Genomic DNA, 10,245 nt, shown 5'->3' with positions numbered 1-10,245 from the left:
TGGAGCTGTTGCCTTTAAAAGATATTCATGAAGCCAGGCGTGAAGATGTGTGTCTGTTACCACAGCATTTGAGAGGCTGAGGAAAGAAGATAGCCTTTGAGGCCAGCCTGAATTACATAGCCAGACGTTTCAAAAAGCCAAAAACAGATACTTCAAAGATAGTGAAGTGGTGGAGAGCCGCAATCGACCTCTCCAACATTCAGAGTCCAGACACTCCAGTATAGCAACTTGGGGAAAAGAAGGAGGGTGGGACCCTGATACCCAGCAAAGATCTCAAAGGAGAACTGGAGCCCTTGGGGAAAAGAGGGAGATGGTGAATAGTGCTTTCTCCTTGACTCGCTGTGAGAGGTTCGAATCTACAGAGGCACAGTTGATAGTCCGTGACTCCAGGGAGAGAAGCACCAGTGGAATGGAGCAATGGGCTGCACAGCTGATGAGGGACTCCAGTTCAAATATCCCCAGGAGAGGGTGATTGGCTGGACCTTATTTGGGGGTGAGGACACCTGAGCCTGGATCTCAGACCAGCCGTGGTGTGGCTTCATCGTCTGTCAAGGTGAGGCACACACTTGGGAGATAAGCAGGATGGGGTAGTTGAAATCAAACTGGCAAAAACACACCCAGCGTGTTGTGGGCTGGACAACTTGGGTCCCAGCCTCACAGTGCAGACCTGGATCAGCCTGAATTCTATGGAGTCCAAACCCAGGACTTATCTGCAGGGTTGCTGAGGTCATTTAAGATGGATCTGGGCTTTCTCATTTGTCTACCAGTGACAGCAGAGACACACTGGGAAGTGGAGATTACCACAAAACTACACTCCAGAAGATAACCCAAGCTGAGAATCAAAGAAATTCCTCACTTTCCCTTTTTTCTCTTTGCTTTTTTTTCTGATTGTTTGTTTTTTCATAAGTGTGACAATTGTTGTTAGTTTTTTGGTTTTTTCTTGTTTTTGTTTCTTCTTCCTTCCTCTCCCACCTTCTCCGCCAGTTTCCCAGGGTAATCTTCTGTCCTTCAGCTTAGTTTCTAGTCTCTTTTTCTTTTATTTTTTTTCTCTCTTCTCTCTTCTTAAAATTCTCCCCCTGAGGGCAAAGTCACTCTATTGAGGGGATATTTACTATGTAAAATTTTCTGATTTGTTTTACATTTTGTTATATAAATAAAGATCATGTTCATGTGGTTAACCGTGGCAAATTAATAATTATTACAGTGTGTCCTTTTGTAGTCTATGCTGGGTGATACTGTTGTTACTGATTGTACTACTTCATCTAATGTAACAAAGTTGTGATCAGTTGTTCACCCTTGCATGCCAATACCAAAATTGTCTGAAGGTCATAAAAAAATACCATAATTTAGTACCAAGGAACTGGATGCTAGGCCCTAGTAAATTGAAGCAACTCCCTAGTAAATTGAAGAGGTAGGATCTTAGGACTGACTCAAAAGCTAAAAGCCAGCTACACATAGAAGACACATCTGAGAAGTAGTCGTTTCCTAAGGAGGTCTCGATACTAGTGATAAAGCTACCTCCATAAGCAGTTTACAAGCATTGATGCAGAAAATAAAATATAAAAAAATTTTTGGAGGGGGTAAAACACAGAAGCAAGCTGGAACCCCAGACTTCCGTATTGCCCAAGTCAAATCCAGGGAGCAGTGAGGTGGAAGAAATTACAGAAGACTTCTCAGCACAAACCCTTAAGGAGAGCTTGGAGTAAAATACTTCAAGCCCTAAAACAGCCTCTAACCCAATTTGATATATGCCACAAGACTATGTTTTAAAACTAATGGAGAAATAAAATACTTAACATGATCAAGAAAATCTGAAGAAATTCATGGCCATCCAACCAGCACTCTAAAAAGTGTAAAAGGATATTCTACAAAGGGACCACAAAAACAGCCAATAGATGAACCCACCAACAAGGCAACCAATTAGAGTGGAGAAAACAGGAAAATAACATGACAAGTTAACATATCAAGGTAACCATTTTCTGTGGCTGCTGAGACAAAATATTTGATCCCCAAAATGAAGGCAGGAAAGGTTTATGTAGCTTAAGTTTGTGGAGGTTTCAGTCCATACTCAGCTGGCTCCAAGGCATGGTGACATGGCTGAGGGTCAACTGTTCATGGCTGCTATGGATACCAGAAATGACCAGAGCAAAAGGGAGAAGCAACAGGCTATCTGCCCCAGGGCAGGTGCAGCACTCACACTGCAAATCCCAGCACTAGACAGTGAACCAATCACAAATGCTAGATTTCAGCCACCTTGGAGACAACTGCCCCCATGACCACACGAGGCTTTAGGGGGACATCCAGACACAAACCATAACACAAGGATATCAATATGTACCAGTTATATCCATGAATGTAAATCATCTAACTCACCAAAAGAAACAGGTACAGGCTCAAGAAACAAGATCTAATAATACACTGCATATAAGAAATACATCTAACTAAAAAAGTCAAAGGAAGGAAAGCAATTTTCCATGCAACAGAACCCCCACCCAAAAGGGAGAGGCAGATTGCACACAAAATCCTTCCTGGAAGCAGTCATTACACTGATACCAAACCAGAAAACAATCTGACCAAAAAAGAGAACTAGGCCAGTCTCTAATGAACATAGAAGCAAAACTCCTCAATAAGATTGTGGCAAACAATGCAGCAAATCATCAAGAATATTACACGATGACCAAGAAGGATTCATATCAGGGATGTAGGGATGGTTCAACGTATACAAACCAGTGCATGTAATACACCACATTAACAGAGCCAAGGATAAAAACCATATGATAATCTTAACAGACACAGGAAAAGCATTCGACAAAGACCAACATCTATTCTTGATAATAAAAGAAACTACCTAAAATTATAATAGAAGGTCTTTATCACAATCTGATAAAAGCCATCCTATGGCAAACCAACAGCCAACATCATACTAAATGGTCAAAAACTGAAAGCTTTCACTCTAAAATGAATAAGACAAGGATGTCCACTATCACCACTTGTATACAATATATTCTGGAAACATTAGCCAGAACAATTAACTGACTAAGAAAGAAAAAGAAGTTAAATTATTATTTGAGGATGACATGATACTTCACATTGAAGACCCCAAAAACTTCACCAGAAGACTCCTAGATTTTTTTTTTTTTTTTGTCTTTTTCATTTTTACCGGTACCGGGGATTGAACTCACGACTACCTGCTTGCAAGGCAGGCACTTATGCCGCTGAGCTAAATCCCCAGCCAAGACTCCTAGATTTAATAACCAAATTCAGTAGCATAGCAGGATACAAAGTCAACACTCAAAAATCAGTGGCATTCCTTTATACAAATAATTCACTGAGACCAAAATTAGGAAAACAATACCTATCACTGTAGCACCAAGAAAACTGAATACTTTAGGAATCAATCAAATAAAGGAATCAAAAGATCTTAGCACTGAAAACTAGTATTCTGAAAAAGGAAATTGAAGAGGATATCAGAAAATGGAAAGATATTCCTTGATCTTGAGTAGTAAGAATGGCCATACTACCATAACTGTTATACAGATTTAGTACAGTTCCAATTAAAATACCAAAATACCATACCTTGCAAAACTAGGGAAGCAATCCTAAATTCATTTGAAACAAAAGAGACCTAGAATAGCAAAAGCAATTCTGGGCCATGAAGGTAAAGCAGGGGGCATCATAATCCCTTATTTGAAATTATACTACAAAGTTACTGTGATTTAAAAAACAAACCAAAACAAAATAGGATAGTACTGGCAAAAAAAAAAAAAAAAAAAAACCAGACCTGAGGATCCATGGAACAGAATAGAAGATGCAGAAACAGCTCCACACTTGGCCACTTTACATTTGACAAAAATACCAAACACTTTCACTGGAAGAAAGATAGCCTACTTAATAAATGTTGCTGATAAAACTGGTTTTCTACATGCCAGAGATTAAACTTAGACCCATATCTCTCGTTTTGTACTAAACTAAAATCAAAATGGATCAAAGATCTAAATATTAGAAAAGAAACACTAAATCTGCTGAAAGATATAAACTCGGTAAAACCCTAGAAGACGTAGGTAGACAGACTATATGCACAAAGCCATGATTGCACAGGCACTACTACAAAGAATTCACAACTGGGATTTCTTCATGTTAAAAGGCTTTTGCACAACAAAAGAAAGCACCAACAGTGTGAAGAGACAACCCCCAGAATGAGGAAAAAATTTTACCAGCTATTCCTCAGACAAAGAACTAATATTTAGAATATACAAGAAACAAACAAAAAAATCAGATTCCCTAAATATAAAGACCCAGTCCACAAATGGGCATCTGAATGAGTAGACACCTCTCAGGTGAAGAAGCACAAACAACAAATAAATATACGAAAAAATGTTCAACATCACTGGTTAGTTGAGAAGTGCAAATTAAAACAACACTGAGATTCCTTCTCACTCCACAGTGACTATTAACAAGAAATCATTGAATAACAGCTGTCGAGGCTGTAGGGACAATCTCTATCCATGTTGATGGGAGAGTAAATTAATACAACCAACATGCAAACCAGTGTGGAGATTCCTCAGAACTAAAGCTTGAGGTTTCATTTGACCCAGCTGTTCCCCTTCTCGCTCTCTTCCCTGAAGAGTTAAAAGCATCATAGTGATTCATGCACACCCATGTCTACAGCAGTACAATCTGTAATAGCTAAATCTTAGAAACAACCCAAATGCCCATCAAAGGTAAATGGATAAAAAAGATGTGATTTTTTTATATACAATGAAGCACTACTCTGCAATAAAGAAAGATAAACTTGAGATATTTCTGGGTTAATTCACCTTGAGATCACACTTCTAAGTGAAATAAATCAGACACACATTTTTAAAAAACATAAATTAATATGGTACTCATAGCAGAGGGCAGACGCCTATAAAAATGCTTGAGTGCCCAGCACTCTTCCCTTACTGTCTTCAGAGCCCGTGCAGAAACTGTCTGCTTGCCTTTTTCCTACCCACCGCGAGGACAGATTCACTAATTAAGAGCTTGCAGGGATATTGCATGTTCCATGGACTAACTGCTTTCCTTTTACAGTGTTTCTATTTATTCTGAGGAGGTTCCTTCCTCTGTCTCACAGTTAGATAGATCCTCTCTCTTTTCTCCCCAATTCCTTCTCTTTCTCTCCCCATATATATATGTGTGTGTATATGCCACAGTTCGCTTAATTCCACAATTTGGGGCACAGAATTCATTCCACAATTGCTACCAAATTATGAGAATTAGTTCATAAACCCAGGTATCACTGTATATGTGGGTTTTTTAAAGACAGGGTCTCCTTGACCCTGGCCTTAAACTTGCTAAATAGCCCAAGGCTGGCCTCAGTCTCACAGTGGCTCCTGAGTGCCAGGATTTCAGATGTACAGCGCCACACCCAGATCCCTACCTGTCTCTGAGTTCAACTCAAAAGCTGAGCATACTTTGTGTGGAGATGAGACCCCTTTTATACTTTTAGTTTCAATAGTCTTCACAAGGAAGAAAATAATAAAGTCATGCCTGATGTCCAAGAAATGCCTGTTACTTACCAACAGTGACGAATAGCAATGACATCCAGTTTTGTTCTTACAACATTTTTCCTAAAAAAAAATAAAAATTTAAAAATTAAAAAATTAAACAACATTTTTCCTGCGCTTAGTGTGGTAACAGAATTGCTGGTCTCAAGGGCAGCATAAATATATGTGAATATTTACGGTGAGATCTTTACACTGATGGAAAATAGCAGCATCTTCTTTCACGTCAGAGGAACAAACAAGAAGACAGTCTGACATCTTCCATACAAGGGAAAGGCCGCTGTCTGCCCTGTCTATGAATTTTCTCTCTACCTCGATTCCAGCAGAAGACATCTTCTCGGTGGAGAAGTAATTAACAATGAGTGTGAAGAAAGGAAGGTGCGCAGAGCAGACCCTTTGGCTTGGGAGGAGAAAGGGAATGGGAAGGATCACTGCTCAGCTGGGTAACACCGAACTTACTTCTCACAGAGACGCACTCCTTCACCTCCCAAGGTTTCCTGGCTCCCTATAGAGCAGGGAGCTGAGCGGAAATGAAGAAAGAAGGCAGATCAGTTTTCCTGTCTCTAGTACGAAGTTTATTTTGCCAAAGTTAGTCCTTAGACACAGGAGAAAGGACGTGATGCAAAAAACAAGAAGCATGATGCACTTTTGATTACTGTCTGCTCAAATTTTAGAATGCTTGGAATGTTGTGAAATTTTGCTTACACAAATAAAAAGTGATGGCTTTTGCAACAGAAAGGCGGGCGTCATCCACTCTAGAATCATCCGGTTAGCTTCCCCACACCCACACGCAGACGTCACCTCACCCATCTGACCAGCACGACTGTCCAGTGTACTCCCCGAGGAGCGCCTCACACCGCTTTGGTCCTTTCCCACACCATTTGGCGTAAGCACCTCCCGCTGAGCTCCCGGAAAACAAGCACTATTTTTCATTATTCAAGGACGCCCCTTGCCACGTGTGTAATGCACATTAGCGGCAGCGCTGAAGGTCTGCACCTTGACCAGCTTCACCACTGAGGGGAACGAGAGTCATCCTGCGGGGGCTCACAACCACCAGGCATTTCAGAAGCAGATTCCTGGCCAACCATAGCGGTATACACCTGTAATCTTCGCACTGTGGGAGGCTGAGGCAGGAGGGTAGCAAGCTCAAGCCCCACCAGGACAACTGAGTGAAACCTTGTCTCAGAGTTAAGACAGCGATTGTAGCTCAACATCAAGGACTTGGGCTCAAATCGATTCTTAAATTGGTGTCATGTGCCATGATTTAGATTTAGCAAGTAAAGATACGAATAGTCAGGTAAATTTGAATTTCACTAGACAATTTTTAAGTGCTCAAGAGTTATGTCCCAAATATTTGTTAGACACACCTACTTTAAAACATTTATTATACAATACTTTGAAAACACTAGCTTTTTTTTTTGTACGAGGGATGGAACTCACAACCTCATGCTTGCCAGGCAGGCGCTTAACACCACAGAGCTAAATCCCCAGCCCAACAGTAGGATTTTTTTATACAGAAATGACTTGGACTTTTAAAATATGGAATACATCATTCCCTCTTTAAGTCTTCTAAATTATGTCTACCAGATAAACATGGGTGTTATCTATGTGCTTCATCTATAATTTCAGATAAATAACAGATACATTTTTAGTATAATCATGTCCTACGCAATATTTGGGACATACCATTTATTTATTTGAAAAGTACATGTGGTGGCTGTAATCCCAGCACTAGGGAGGCTGAGGCAGAAGGACTGCCAGGAGTTCAGTGCCAGCGAAGCACACAGTGAGACCTTGTCTCCCCACCAAAAAAAAAAAAAAAAAAAATACTGCCGTGGGGAAAATGCTCCTGGACCCTTCAAATTCCCAATCTAACATGAATAATACCTTGTACATAAGTTTATATTACCTACATGATGCAACTCACATTTACAATTTAAAACATGATTAAGAGTCAATATTGTAAATGTCATATAGCCTGAAAGTAAATCCTGTAATTCTGTCCTATAGATAGTGAGGTCAGGAGCACCTGAATGCCAGGGTGCAGGCCTATCTGAGAAGTCTGGTTCTCGCCATGCCTGCCTGGCTCTGATCACAAGTTGTGTCACATTGCAGCTACTTGTGGGTTTTGTTTGTTTGTTTGTTTGTTGTTGTTTGTCTTTTTGAGAGAGAGTTTCACTATGCAATTCAGGTTGGCCTTGAACTCACTTTGCAGCCCAGGATGGCCTCCGACTCCCAGCGATCCTCCTGCCTCAGCCTCCATACTGCTGGGATTACAGACGTGCGCACCACACCCGGCCTGCAGCCTGCCTTCATGCCTGCCTTCTCTCCCAAGGCACAAGAGCTGGCTGAGGCCAGGCATCCTGCTTACTCATCTGCACCCTCAAGCCAGGTGCTGCCTGACCCGTGTGAGTGGCTGCCTGGTAAAGGGTCTGTAAAAGTGAAATGGAATCACTGTTTTCTTCTGAGTGTTTTCCTTCGGATAAACCTCCAAGAGCTGGTCAAAAGTCAGGAGTATTTTCAGCCTCTGATTCTACCGCATCACATTTGTGTATATTCTGTTTTGCCTACCTGACCCTGCCCGGCTTTCACCTGTCTTTCCCCTCCTCAGCACCTAAAGAACTCTGTGCATTTCCCCTGCTCTGCTTTCTTCCATCTCAGCCACTGACCACATTTAGTCTTTGACTCAGCCCAGGAGCCCCTGAGGTGTCTTTTCTGCTTCCTTCTTCCTATTCTCCATGCAGCCCTCACCAGGCCCAGCCCATTCCACCTGCTGCATAGCTCTTGGACTCTGTGCTTCTGCCCCATGGTCCTGCCCTGCCTAAGCTGCCATCTTTCCTCCCTGGGTGGCCACACGCCTTCCTCTCTGGCCTTCTCCACCTCATTCTCCTCACAGTACAGTGCGGTCACTGAGAGTCACATCTGAACCCTGGCTACATTGCTTTGCTGCACCCTGCTTCCTCCAAGCCTCGCCTTCCTCAGCTGGTTATTTCTGAACTTGCTCGTGTTTCTTGGAGGCAGGAGGTAGCTAGGAATACAACTGAAGAAGGAAAAAGGGTCCATTTGCCTTAAAGATCACTTTTGGGCTAGATCTGACATACAAGGTAACCAAGGAAACTGCTGGGCAGAAAGAGAGGGTCCACCTTCGAGCCTGCTTTCTGAGACCAGATCCACCTTCTAAATTAAACAGCCAGATCCAGGATGCCCAGGTCTAAACACAAAGGGTAAAGATAACCAGGTAACTTAGCATATGTCAACAAGTCCCAGGGCATGTATCCAGTGATCTTCTGCAGCCCTTGGTAAACCCCAAAGCTAATTACCGTGTCATGGACTATGCAGATTTGACCACCCCAGAGTGGCACTGTGAATGCCATGAGAGTTCCTGCAGGGGCCATGAAAGGTCAAGAGCTCCACTACCCGAAGGAAGGGCTGAGTCTGGTTGCTCATGGGCAAGAGTCAAACCCCAGAAACCCTCGATCCCAGCACAACACCAAGCCCCTTGGGGCTGTGAGCTATTCTCAGTGGGCAGCTCCCACTCTGTGGATCTTGTTTTCTGTCTTTCAAATAAACCACTGATCCAGCTGCTACTCTTGAGCGACCTGCTCAGTGCTTTGCTTAGGACAAGATCCTGGACAAGACACCTAAGCCAGGCTTACCCTGACCTCATGCTTTTACCACCCTGGATTCCCAGGCACATTCTTGCCTGGAATATTTTGTTGCCATTTGCCCTTGGCTGAGTTCCCAACTTCAATGTCAGTTCTTCAGAGATGTCCCTGACCCTGCTGGCAGCCCAGCCTTGCCCATATCAGGTCTCCTGCTGTCCCCTCCCGAATCACTCCACCCTTTGTGTCATATTTGTTTAGTGACTTCCTCCCTACTAAATGGTTGGCTCCAAAAAGCAAGAAGTGAATGGCTCTTGTTGATTAGAGTGGCCCCAGGACTCAGCCGGGGGCCTGGCGGGGCCTGGCGGAGGGCTGTAGAACACACTATTTTCAGTGCGTGTTTTAAATGAATAAATGAGTCCCATGCCTTTTAGTCCCAAGGATCAGCTCCCACCTTGGCAAATGGCTTGGAGCCCAGGATTGAAATTGGAAAATCAGAAAACAAAGAGGTCTGGAGAGCGAGTGTGTCAGTGGACCTCTGGGAACCTGCCCGAGGTGTGCAGCATTCCCCAGTGACCACCCACTACAGGGTGGGCACTGCAGTACCAGGCGACACCCTACTAAACCCACCAGTGTCACAGCTGCCACTGTGGAAAATATGTGAGCCCAGCAGTGTAGGCTTCTCCTGCCAAGACTAATTCCTCAACCTCTGACATCCTTGGCGAAGCACAGCCATTCACAGTAGCCAGTCGCTGGCCCACTTTCACCCTGGAGGGACACAGTGCATTTTCCCCACCACTGATACCACTTCCTGCGTGCCTGGCAGGGCCATAAAGTGCAGGGGACCACCTTACCGTGTCAGTATAGCCAAGCGGAAGCGCCATTTCCCCCAGTTTCCTACCCAGGGTGGTTCCAGGTAGGTGCTCGCCTCAAGAACAGTTCACGCAGGACCCAGGGAGCCAAGCCTCGCTCCTCCTCCGACGGCTAGGGCACCTCCGCTCCTCCCACTCCTCCCTCCCCGTCCCCCTCCTCCTTCGGGGACTCCCCTCAGGGTGTCACCCCCTGCCCTCTCTGCGGGGTTGAGATATGCCTGCCAGATG

The 10,245-nt window shown here is 43.6% G+C and overlaps 1 long non-coding RNA gene across 2 annotated transcripts in view; it reads right to left on the bottom strand.

Annotated features, from left to right (window-relative positions):
• The window catches only part of LOC134476821 (uncharacterized), a 63,998-nt gene extending 53,849 nt beyond the window's left edge, over positions 1–10,149 (bottom strand). For both annotated transcript variants that reach the window (XR_010048578.1, XR_010048577.1), the window contains exons 1-2: positions 10,000–10,149; positions 5,559–5,609 (exon numbers count right to left, since the gene is read on the bottom strand). This is a non-coding gene — a long non-coding RNA (uncharacterized LOC134476821). The remainder of the gene's footprint in view (positions 1–5,558; positions 5,610–9,999) is intronic.
• Between the last annotated feature and the right edge of the window lie 96 nt (positions 10,150–10,245).

Source organism: Cavia porcellus, unplaced genomic scaffold, assembly GCF_034190915.1.
Source record: "Cavia porcellus strain 051 isolate PalLab524CR breed Dunkin Hartley unplaced genomic scaffold, mCavPor4.1 scaffold_7, whole genome shotgun sequence".
In the NCBI taxonomy this organism is placed as follows: Eukaryota; Metazoa; Chordata; class Mammalia; order Rodentia; family Caviidae; genus Cavia; species Cavia porcellus.
This window is presented reverse-complemented; position numbering and strand designations above follow the sequence as displayed.